This window comes from Passer domesticus, chromosome 9, assembly GCF_036417665.1.
Source record: "Passer domesticus isolate bPasDom1 chromosome 9, bPasDom1.hap1, whole genome shotgun sequence".
Lineage (NCBI taxonomy): Eukaryota > Metazoa > Chordata > Aves > Passeriformes > Passeridae > Passer > Passer domesticus.
The window spans coordinates 35991749-36002956 of NC_087482.1; the positions used below are offsets into that span (position 1 = coordinate 35991749).

General features: G+C 44.9%; 1 long non-coding RNA gene across 1 annotated transcript; it reads left to right on the plus strand.

Annotated features, from left to right (window-relative positions):
• The first annotated feature begins 3988 nt into the window (after window positions 1-3988).
• On the plus strand, window positions 3989-10787 carry LOC135308029 (uncharacterized). The gene is made up of 3 exons (XR_010368590.1): window positions 3989-4018; window positions 8709-9059; window positions 9741-10787. It is a non-coding gene; the product is annotated as an uncharacterized LOC135308029 (long non-coding RNA).
• Window positions 10788-11208: the final 421 nt, after the last annotated feature.

Genomic DNA, 11208 nt, shown 5'->3' on the forward strand with positions numbered 1-11208 from the left:
CCTGATCCATGTACTTTGTTTTATTGAAAGAAGAGAAAACAGAAGATGGCTGTGACTTTCTTAGATAGCTGTGACTTTCTTAGAGGGGGAAGGAAAGGGCTGACTACCCAGCTTTCCTTCTGAACAAAATTGCAGAGCAAAAGCACTCACGTTCCCCTTGCTGTGAGACCACCCAGCCTGCACTTGCACAAGTATTTTGCAACCTGGGAGCTCCAGGTGCTGTGCCAGGTCCCTTTGCAGGCAGGCTGGGATCTCACAGCTCACCTCCCTCCTCCAGACGTCTCTCAGCAGTGGGAACAAAAGCCCACAGGTCTAGACAATTAAATCAAAGTACAAACTGAGGAGGTGAGTGTGCTCCCACGTTCCTATTAAAATGTATTAGCATCACCCGAGGGGGCTGGAAGACAATAGGCTTTGAGGAGGAATCCTGATGGGGAAGGAAGATTGTGTCTTATTTGAGAAGGATGGAACTGAGCAGATGTGGTCAGTCGATGCAAAGGGTTTAATTTCAAACAATCATCATCATCATCATCATCATCATCATCACTATCACCCCCAAACTTCAGGGTTTTCTTAGTTGAGAAATGATGCAGCTCATTTGGTGTCCGTAAATCTAGCTCCTGAGTGGAAAAAAAACCCTTAAATATTTCAGCACTTTGGGGCTGACTCATGCTGAGCTTGAAATTCAGAGGTTTGCAGCAGGAACTCCAGCTATGCTTGAGCTTAATGAAAAAGTACACAGGCAGTATCCTCAGGAGCTAAACTGGCTTCTGCAGCCAGCAGGTTGGATTTTCAGCATTGCCCCAAACTTTATTTTCTCTGCTACAAACCAGAAAGTACTCCCCACCACCTCGCATGAAGACAGGAACTTCTGAGGCTTCAAGGCTTTGGTGTTTTCCCCCAGGGGCTCACTGATGCAGGGCATGAAAGCAGGAGCCTGCACACACTTAAACAGCACCAAAACAACATCCCTGCCACTGAAGGTCCCTTCTGTCTGGGAGGATTGCATTGCATGGGCTCAACATCTGCACTGGAGTCTGCTGAGTACTGTGGAAGGTGATCAGAGACTGGGAAGATGAGGTATAGGATCCTGCAAAAAATTAGAGATTCTCAAATGGCCCATAGGAAGGAAAGACCATGAAACCCATTGTGATGGGAGATAAATGGGGCCAAATCAGCCAAGATGCTGTGGCTGGACCTAAGGACAGTGTTCAAAGGAGGGATCCCATACTGGACAATGGGACTTTGCTCAGTAGGGACAGGGCTGGTATGAGCCAGCCCTGCCTGAGAGGTTAGCAGCAAGACAGCCAGCAGGTCCCTCAGAAGAGAGCCCACAGCAAAGGGAGGGGAACACCTGGCTCCGAGGCATTTCCCATCTGTAGGGATTGTCTTTTTCCCATGAAATGTGGGAGCTTTCTCCACCATAAAACTGACATGCTCAAGGGGATGTTCAGCCCTGCCTTAATGGTGTCCTGGTGTTCTGCTGGTTAAATATAAGGGAGAATCATGGGATAAGTTTCCTTGGTTTCTATTTGACCATGATTTTTTGCAAGCTGACTTCCCAGATGCAACAGGGGAAAGCAATGGGGATAAGGATCCAGCAGGTGAATTCAAAGCAGACGTAGATTACCTCAAACACATTGAGGTCCCAGGGAATATTTGGAGCTGTTGTCACTGACCAGGCTTTGGTAATGAATTTTTTACTCTAGGGATCAGATGTTCCCCTCAGTTATATTAAATTGATTTCTCCTTTTGATAAAGCTGAATTTTCTTTCTCTGCATCAGAAGTTTGGCTGGGGGAGAGGCAGAGATAGGGAGAAGGTCTGGTACCTCGGGCCAGACTGGAAAGGAGGCAGTGGGAATCTGGATGGGGCTGAGACCTCAGATGATACTGAGATTAAATGGAACAAAGACACACTGGCATCAACAACAATAGGATTTGTAAAACTGCATTTTCCATACATTTCCTCTCATTTATCCCTTTCCTCCTTGAAAGATGGGGACAGAATAAAAAATATAAAAGACAAAAAAAAAATGTTAGGCCCTTGCAGCAAGAATAGAAAAAAAAAGAGAGGGAAGGAGAGAAAGGGAGGGCCTGCTGGAGAGCATCTCTTTCCTTTGGGCACTGAAGTGTTCTGACATCAAACCTTGTGTCCTCATTAAGAAGCCCTGTGTCTACCGTTGTGACATCTTTATTCACACACCCCAAGACTTCAAAGACTTCAGGAGATTTCCTTGGTGGATTTAACAAAAAAATATCAGGAGATGAAACAGAGGAAAAGGCAGCCTGGTGCATTCTTGTTTTAATTAGACCTTGGGTGGAGGAAGGGGGGTGAGGGAGGAACAGAATCACTGAGATGCACATTAAGGTGTGAATGCAAACACACAGACAATCCTGATCGTTGGGACTCAGCTTCTCTTTCACAAGCTTTTGGAATAGCAAACAGACCCTGAATCTCAGAGTAACGATTTTTTTCCAGCCTCTAAAACAGATCCACATTCATCTCAGGAATACGGAAGCGCTGCAGGTGAAATACATGTTTCTGTTGCCTATACAAAAAGCTTCAAGTGTAACTAATGCAAAATTAAGAGCAGGGACAATAAAAAAGGCATGGAGAGTACAGGAGAGACGATCTAAGCATTTATTAACAATGAAACGTGTGTCTAGGGAGAACCACTCCTGTTTTGAGAGTTATCTTTTTTTTCTCCTTTTATTAAGTATACTATAGTCCAGTGAATTTCCAAGCCACTGGTTTGACCTATGAGTCATTGGTGCTGCTTGAAATCTGCAGTGTACCCCTTCTGGCTTGAGTAGGTAGGTGCTACCACGTGTTTCTTGGCCCCAGCAGGATGGCACTAACTCTTCATGCTCTACTCTGATCACGGCTGAAACTGCCTGTGATTTCAAAGTGAGAAAGTTGAGGGGGGGTAGGGGGTGGCTTGGCAAATAATCTCAACACTTCTGTGAAATTTTGTCTTTTTTGGTTACTGCCTCACCTAGCAAAACTTCTTCCCTTGAATGTCCGTGGGAAGCAAAAACCACAACGAATTGCTTTGGAATTAATTTAGAGCAGTTTTAATGCATATTTATGAGTCCTTCTTCTCAGGATCTAACCAGTTCTAGGACCAAGACAGCTTCTTCTAGCAAAAAGAAAATGTCAAATAATAATTAAAAATGTAATTAAAGAAAATAAAAGTCCACCTCTCTTCAGCTGAGATGGCTCTTGGGCCATCTCTAGTAAGAGCCAGGGAGACTCCCAGCTTCTGATTCCTGCTTTTCAAGTGTTAGAGCCCAAATTTCACAGGGTGTCTTTAACTGACACCAGCATTGTTTTCAGCCCTCGGGACACAATATGCCCCCGGGGCCAGGTGGGTAGGAATAGGGACACTGCTCTTTTCCTAGATATACTAGGCATGTTCCATGGGTAATCCATTATGGAAGCACCCACAGAAACCACGACTGCCCTGGGGGGCTGTCCCCACAATTCTGGCACGTGAACAAGATGAGTGCCATCTGCAAAATGTGAGCAGCATTTCATAAACAGCTAAACACAGCTAAAAACAAAGAGAGAGGAAAATCTCTCGGCAGCCCTGCTCCTGTGTCAGGGCCCGATAATCTACTCTCAATTACAGCATTATTAACTGAGCCCTACACCTGGCCCTACTCGTTTGCAGCTATTCCTGTTGACAATGGCACTGATTAGCTGGTACAGCCCTGAACTGGGTTTATCCCTCCATATCCAGCACCCTCCTACAGTTCACATCTCACAGGCAGGGCTGGTTTGCTGGGAGGGAGCAAGGTTTGTGCAGAGGCAAGATGAGATTCAGGAGACACCAGCAGCAGGAGAAAGCTGCCCCCCATGTGCAGACCAAATCTACCCAAGGACAGGGTAATAACTCCCCCAGCAGGTCTGGATTCCAGTTAATTACAGAACCAGCTGATGGCTGATAAAAACAAGGCAGATCCACACCTCTGCTCTCACTTAGTAGCCTGTGGCTGCCAGCCAGTGAGAAGAGTGTGAGTATTGATTTGATTATCTTGTTTGTCCACCTAGACCTGCTAGTTGCATCTGCTCTTCCCAGTTCAAATGAAGTGTTTTCCACTGATTAATTAATTTTAATTTGTTTTTGCTTCAAGTGCAAGATTTGGTTTTCATTGACAAGGGAGTGCCCATATTCCAAAGCTGCCACAGTTAACAGATGCCCCTGCGCTGCTCAGAGCTGAAGTTCTCCCATTTTGCTAAAAAGTACTTTATGTATTGACTGAAACTTCTCCTTTTTGCCTGTGTGGTTTCTAGAAAAAAACAAAACTGCATCATTGAACAGCTCATCTCTAGGATGCCTGGAGTGCTATGGGAGTCCTTTTGTGCCAGACCTTGGGGTTTCCTCACCCCCTTTCCCCAGGTTCTCTCTGGTGCAGGTCCAGCCACGATGCTTTTATGGCCAAGGAGGGGGATTTCCCCCAGCTAATGAACCCTTAGCTCCTGCCAGCACTCCCAGTAACACCCATGGCCACAGCCCTGGGGCTGTGAAAGGGAAGGCAGGTGAGGTTTCACTCCTTTTCCTTCTGTTAGTGCCACCAACACATTTGCTTCTGCCCAGTTCGTTAGCAAGTAGCACTGTGCTCTGTCGTTAAGGCCAGGGAAATATGAATAATAAAATGCCTGACTATCAGTATTTTGCCTAATGCTCCTAAAGCACATGAACAAGCTCTAAATGCCAGTAATGCCAGGAGAGTAGTAGTGTGAGGGGATTTATGGGGTAGCAACACCCATGTCTGGCTCGCTCCTGCTGAGGGGACAGGCTTTTTCTGTGCCAGGAGCAGCTGTAAAAACCTGAGCCCTCCCTGCACATTAGCAGTGGTTTACAGGGGATTTGCAAAGGAAGGAAATGATATTTACCTTTCTGGCAATAGAGGGAAGCTGGGGGAGGAGGAGATTTTGGAAATGTCCCAGCACAGACCAGGATCAAAGGCAGGACAGGAATGCAGCCCAGCAACCCGCAGCTCTTCTGGGACCCGTGGCACAGTGAGAGCCATCAGAGAATCATGAACACTCCCTCAATTTTCCTATTTACCCAGAAACGTGCAAAAATGGACAGCAGTCTGTTTTGAGCTGCCACCTTTTCCCCAGTGTCTTCCCTGGGGAAAGGCAGCTGTGGTTTGTATCCTGCCTCCTCAGGCAGCAAAGACAGATGTTGCTGTGATGTTGCCTGAAAACACTGCGCTGCCCAAAACTTTTCATCCCACTGATGAATTAGCTGCTCAGTGGAAAAGAATTGAGCCAGAAAGAGATCTCAGCCAGCCTTGGATATCATCAGCTAAAGATATCATCAGTCGAGCAGGGATTGCTGGCCAGGTATATCTCAGGATTATGTCTTTACCAGGGATTTCTAAATTGCCCCGGGACATCCATGCAAATAAGGCAATCTGGTGCAGATGTCTCTTTAGAGGGGTGGTGACTCTGCTGATGGGCCAGGGTGCTGCTGGGCTCTTGTGTGATGCTGTGTTGGGACATCCCCTGGCTTTGGTTAGATCCATCCATGGCTCCCACCAGCAGAAAAACTTCTGGATGTGTTGTGGGTGCGAGGGATGGGCCAAGGGAATTAGGAAGTTAGAAGATGAGGTGAACAGCAGGGCACAGAAAAAGACAGGAAGATTAATGGCAGGGACACAATCAAAAACAAAAGTTAAAATGGAAATGTTAATCATTTAAAAGAGGGCCTCAGTGGAATTACTTGCTTTATGGCTTAGAATAAAAAATAGAAAGGGGAAAAGAAGGAGGAGAAGTCCCACTAAGAATAATTTAGTGCTTTGTGTAATGAGCTGCCTTTCTTTTCGGTAGTTCCCTCTGGTGTCTTATCACTTACCCTGTGATTGACTGAGTCCTCTCTTTGCCTGCTCCTGCTAAATGGTGATTTGCCATCTGGTAGTCATAATTTCTTTTCTTTTTATTTTTTTTCTCCTATCCTATATTCTTTTGTAATTAGAAAATAAATTACTTTCTTTTTTTTTTTAAACTGAAAAAGAAACATGTCTAGCATATTACTTACAGATGACAGTTGGTGTGAGCTCAGCAGCGAGGCAGAGGGAAGGGACTTGACTCCTGTCTCATTTGGACAGATCCCAGCTGACATGCCAATGGATGTGTCAGCTTTTCTGCTGAGAGAAGGGCTGGGTGAACCAAGCAGTGGCCAATGACTCCAGTGAGATGAAAAAGCTCCTATCTGAGGAAGAACAGGAAAGATGAAGGCTCTGATGGGCAGCATGATTGCCTGAGCCTGCTGCTCCGTGCAGCTCTGCACAGGACCTGTGTGAGACTTGAGCTTTGCACTCTGTTTCCACCAGCTGTGGAGGGAGCCTTGAGTCTGCCAGATGCTGAGCAGCCTGTCTGAAATCAGCGTGCAGGATCTTCCCCTCAGGGCCAGCAGATGAACACTGCAAATGCCTAATTGCAACCCCATTTCTCTTCATCTTGTTTCAGCCCCTTCTCTGCAGCCTGTGTGCTCACCCTGCCACACTCCCATTATATCTTTGTACAGCAGCAGCTCTCTCTGCTCTCATTTCAGTTGCCTCCTCAAGGTGCTCCAGTAATTCAAGTGATAAATAATAACAATAATAACACAGAAGTCAGTTGAATTGAGCTTGATTACTCAGTGACTGAGTTTGGGCTTGATTGACTGAAAGCAGCACATATCCCCCCAGTTGTTATCCCGAGAGCCTCATTTTCCCAGTGCAGTGTTGCTTCTTGTAGCCTCAAACCCATCGGGCCTTGAGGCCTCTGCCAACATGCAACCCCATCATTTCCAGAAAGACCCCACTCCACGGCACTGTTTCAATTTGCATTTTTGGCACATCACATAATGAGGCAAGAAAATGACAGGGAAAACATCCCATTTCTGTACAGTGCCAGCAGAGATGCATTTTCCCTTCTTTTCTAGACAAGCTCAGTGTTTTCTGGGAGGGAAGGCATTGGTTTGATGTGGCTTCAAAAGGTAGTTTTTTCCTGGTTAAACTGGATGCATCCACACATTCCTGAGTATTACACCACGTGCCTGATGGGTTATGTATTTGTGTGCATTAACTTAGAGGGAAAGAACCACAGCTTCTAAAGCAGGAAAAGACATAGTGGGCATGTGTTCAATTGTTGGATATCAGTCTTTGCCCCAACTTTTTCCCTGCAGGAGCCATGAGTGGTCAGTTGTTGAGCTGCCTGGTCTTCCATCCAAAACTGGAGAGAAAGGGCAGTTCCCCAGGGACAGCCTGTTTTTTTTCCTTCCTCTTTTACACTAACTATGCTCTGCTCTGGTGCTGACTTCTGTCCCTGGTGTGGGTCTGTGCTGTGCTTTCAAGGAAGATGATGGTATAGGTAGTGGGTGGAGCATTTGGTAACACCTTTGGTTGAGCCAAAGAAAGACAAGGAAGGAATTATCTCTGTGAAGTGGAGGGTGTGGTTTTTTGTCTTAATATGGATGAATGAAGAAAAAAGGAGGGAAAGCAAACAACTCATTTTTACTCATTCTCTAAGCAGCAGCCACTGTAGTGCTATAGCCAGGAGCATCTGAGAGACAGAAGGAATTTGAGTAACAAGAAAATGCTGTTGTACAGAGCTAATTATGGTGATTGCACCTGTTAGAGAAAACAATAAGCAGTAAAATGAATAAACCTTCCTGGGACTCATTTTATCAATGAAGCGTGACCATGTGAAAACTCCACAGAGAAAATCTACAAGGAAGGCGTAGTGTACTCAGACCTCCTCCCCTCTGATCTCCCATCCTGTAATCAGATGAACGAGGTAACCAGAGTAAGCCTTGTGCTCATCTACTGGCTGTGTGCAGATGCAGATGTCCTGTTGAAAGGATACCTTCTCTTTTTCAGTAATATCTTCCCACTCAGGGCATTTACAGACATGTAATCTGCAATCTTTTGACGCTTAGGACAGAACTGTGCACAAGTCCTCGCAACCCTGCGAAATTTGACAGTTATCCTAAGGTGGTGGGGAAGTCTGTTGATTCTCCTCAGAGTCAGTAGATTGGTCAGGGATGCTGTTAAAAAACGGTTCCATCTGTGGTGATAACAAGCTCTTGGGTACAATCCCAGAGTCACTAGGAGTGGTGTGGAAAGGACTGTGTTTTATGTGTTTTAAAAGTGTTAACAAATCACTCTTCATGCAACATGGTGACAAATTGCTCCTGCTCCACTGCCTTCCCACCTCTCGTGATCCCATAGACCTCATCTCATCCCTCCCTCAGGATCCACAAGATCCTCCTTGGTGTCTCCTCCTACTGAAGCAATTCCCTGCTCCTGGCTGTCTTTGCCCCTTCTCCCCCGTACTTTTCCAAGCTCCCAATTATAGCTGCTCTGCACTGCAGAGGCACATCTAACACTGAGCTTTGCATGCTTCTGTGGTTAAAGCACACAAAGAGGATTAGCCTCTTTAAAGAGTTAATGCTGGGTTTTTGCATCCAAAGATCTCAGAGCAGGGGAAGTGTCATTAGCAGTGTCTTGTGGATGGCAAAATTGAAGCATGAGGAGATGAAATGAATTTGCTTATTGGATGATTATTCCCTTGCCCCATTTGCCTCACATCTCAGAGCCCACGTCCTGGGCCAAAGCCCTATTATATGACATACGGCCCAGACAGAGGCAAAGCCAAAGAAACAAGGAATCCTGTGATACTAAATCTCATTTCTTCTTTTCTTTTTCCAAGAACGCTGGCATGTACAAAAGGACAAAGAAACATCCCAATCTTTGTAAAATGTCTGAGTGACAGCCCTGGTGTCTGCAGTCCTTCGGGCACTTTCTGAACGTGCTGAACAATGACGCCTCCAAAATATTGACCCAACAGCATGCCTCGGCCCTGACTCGGGGGGAAAGAGATGAATACTGTCTTTGATAACTGTCACCATTGAAAATCAGCCTGTGTTATTGTCAGCTGGAACAAGAGAGCTTGTAAGAGTCACTTGGTGATGCAAGCTTTGAGTTACCAGCTTCTGGGAGCTGTCTTCAAATCACTGCTGTGGAAAATGGTTTTTTCCACTTCTCAGCCAAGTCTGCCCTGGTAGGTAAAGGTGTCCATAACTAATTGGTAATGACTTAGGCCAGATCTAAAGGAAACTGGACAAATAATTCCTGATGAATAATTTATTGGATGAATTTAGCCTCTTTTTCTATTTGTGAATTTTCTATGCTTGCAGTGTTGATTTCTCCAGCTAATTGGTTGTTTGAAATTGTTTGCTGATGCAAATACTTCTTGGTCTGCTCTTTTCTCTCAGAGAAGTTCATTAAGAGTATCCCCAAACCAAAAGGAATTGACTAATTTTAATTGGTCACAGAGGCCACATGGCATAAATGCATTTTGTGGCATGAATAGATATTTTTTCAATTCACTGACTAAAAGTATTCTTTGAGACTGTTGTTTCCTTTCAAATAAGCTGGTTTTGTGAGCATCCCTTCTAGTCAATATGCCTGCTGGTTATTCCTGCTAAAGAAACTCAAACAGATTCTAGAAGATGGTGCAAAGATTCTAAAAAAAAAAAAAAAGAACCTGGAAAATGTGTTTGAATGGAACTGGATGTGAAGTTACTTCTCTGCATGTAGAAATGCTTGTATTTGTGTACCTGCATAAGCACAGATATTGCTATTTTATTCAAATTAGTTTAAAAGAAACTTGAATTTGCTTATGGTAAAAAGATAAACAGACACACAGAATTAAAAACATTAAACTCTGCCTCTCTTCTAGGTGACACTGTATTATTATCCCTGCTTTTGGCCCAGGCAGCATCAGCGTGTGCTCCAAGACAGGTACCAGCCACCACAACATTGATTTGTTGTCCTAAGGACTTCAGAAGGGCTGCCTTAAAGAAAAACTGAACCTTTGGCCTCTTCCACTGGCATGAAACTCCAAGCTCACGTATTGTATCACAGCATCTGTAACATGCAGCAAGCAGCAAAGAGGTTCAGACATGGAGCAGGGAGGGTGAGAACAAGCCACCCAACCTGATAATGAAAAGCAAGCACTTGGCCTTGGTGTGGAGCATCTCAGATAAGTAGTTTAATTGGCAAGCTCTGGTGCTGGAGGGAGGGAAATCTAAGCTAAATTAAAAGATTAAAATGATATTTTTTCATCAAGTGGCAAAATGGAAGAAGTGGACAAGTCTGCTCAGGAGAAAATGAGCAGAAAGGAACTGTGAATGTTGTGAAAATATATCCATTAGACCTGCCTTATCGAAACGTGCTTTTGCCAAGCATCCAGCCCTGCATCTCCATGGCAACATGGCCTCGTCAACAGAGAAGAAAGTGTTTTTGTCAGGATGGGCCCAAACACGTAAAAGCCATTTCGATTTGGGGGCAACACGATCTTCTTCAATCAATACTGCACACATAGTAATGACTCCTGCCACTTTTTTCATAAATCCCCACTTTCTGCTTTCATTTCCTGTGGTTTGACATCACTGTGAACTGGAGCTAGGTTTAAATTTCCTACAGTTTTCAGCCCACCCTGCCCTCATCTGCAACGCACGAAGCCTCCTGCAGCAGCTTCCTCCTTTGTGAGACACTCGATGCAGTGTGCTCACAGGTGGGGTTAGCCTGGTCTGAAATATGAGACAGGCTTTAAAGAATGCCCCAGTGGCACTATCCAGGGATGTTACAGCTGGAATTCTGGTTATGGCTGAGATGAGGGGCCTGGCAGAGGATGGGGACTCTTTCTCTCCAGAACTTACCTCTAATAGGATGCAAAATTTAATGCTCTAAGCACCTTAATCCCAAGACATTGTGGTTCCCCTTCTAGGCATGGTTGATAGGTCTTTTCTCCACACGCTGTGAGTAAAAATGGGGTTTCTTCTCCCTTTTTCCCCCTTCATTTCCAGTTTGAGATCTCATTCTTGCCTGCCAGTTGAATGCGTTGGACTTTCCAAACAATCAGCTCAGCAGTCCGACCACAGAAACCACCACGTGGCCAAAGGGATTTCCATGTGCAGGCAAGAGTCTGCAAGGATGTGTGCTGGGAAGGGAGAGATGGAATATGTAGGAGATGTAAATGCCTATCTCTACTTTTCATTTAAATTAGTGGGTCTTAAGCATATGATCCAACATATTGCAGTAGGCTGCTAAATGCTTTACTGTGGAATTTACTAAAGAAATATAAAATATCTTTTTTCATAATAACTGCAATCTAGCTAGACTTAAAGCAATGCCCTTTTTGTTGT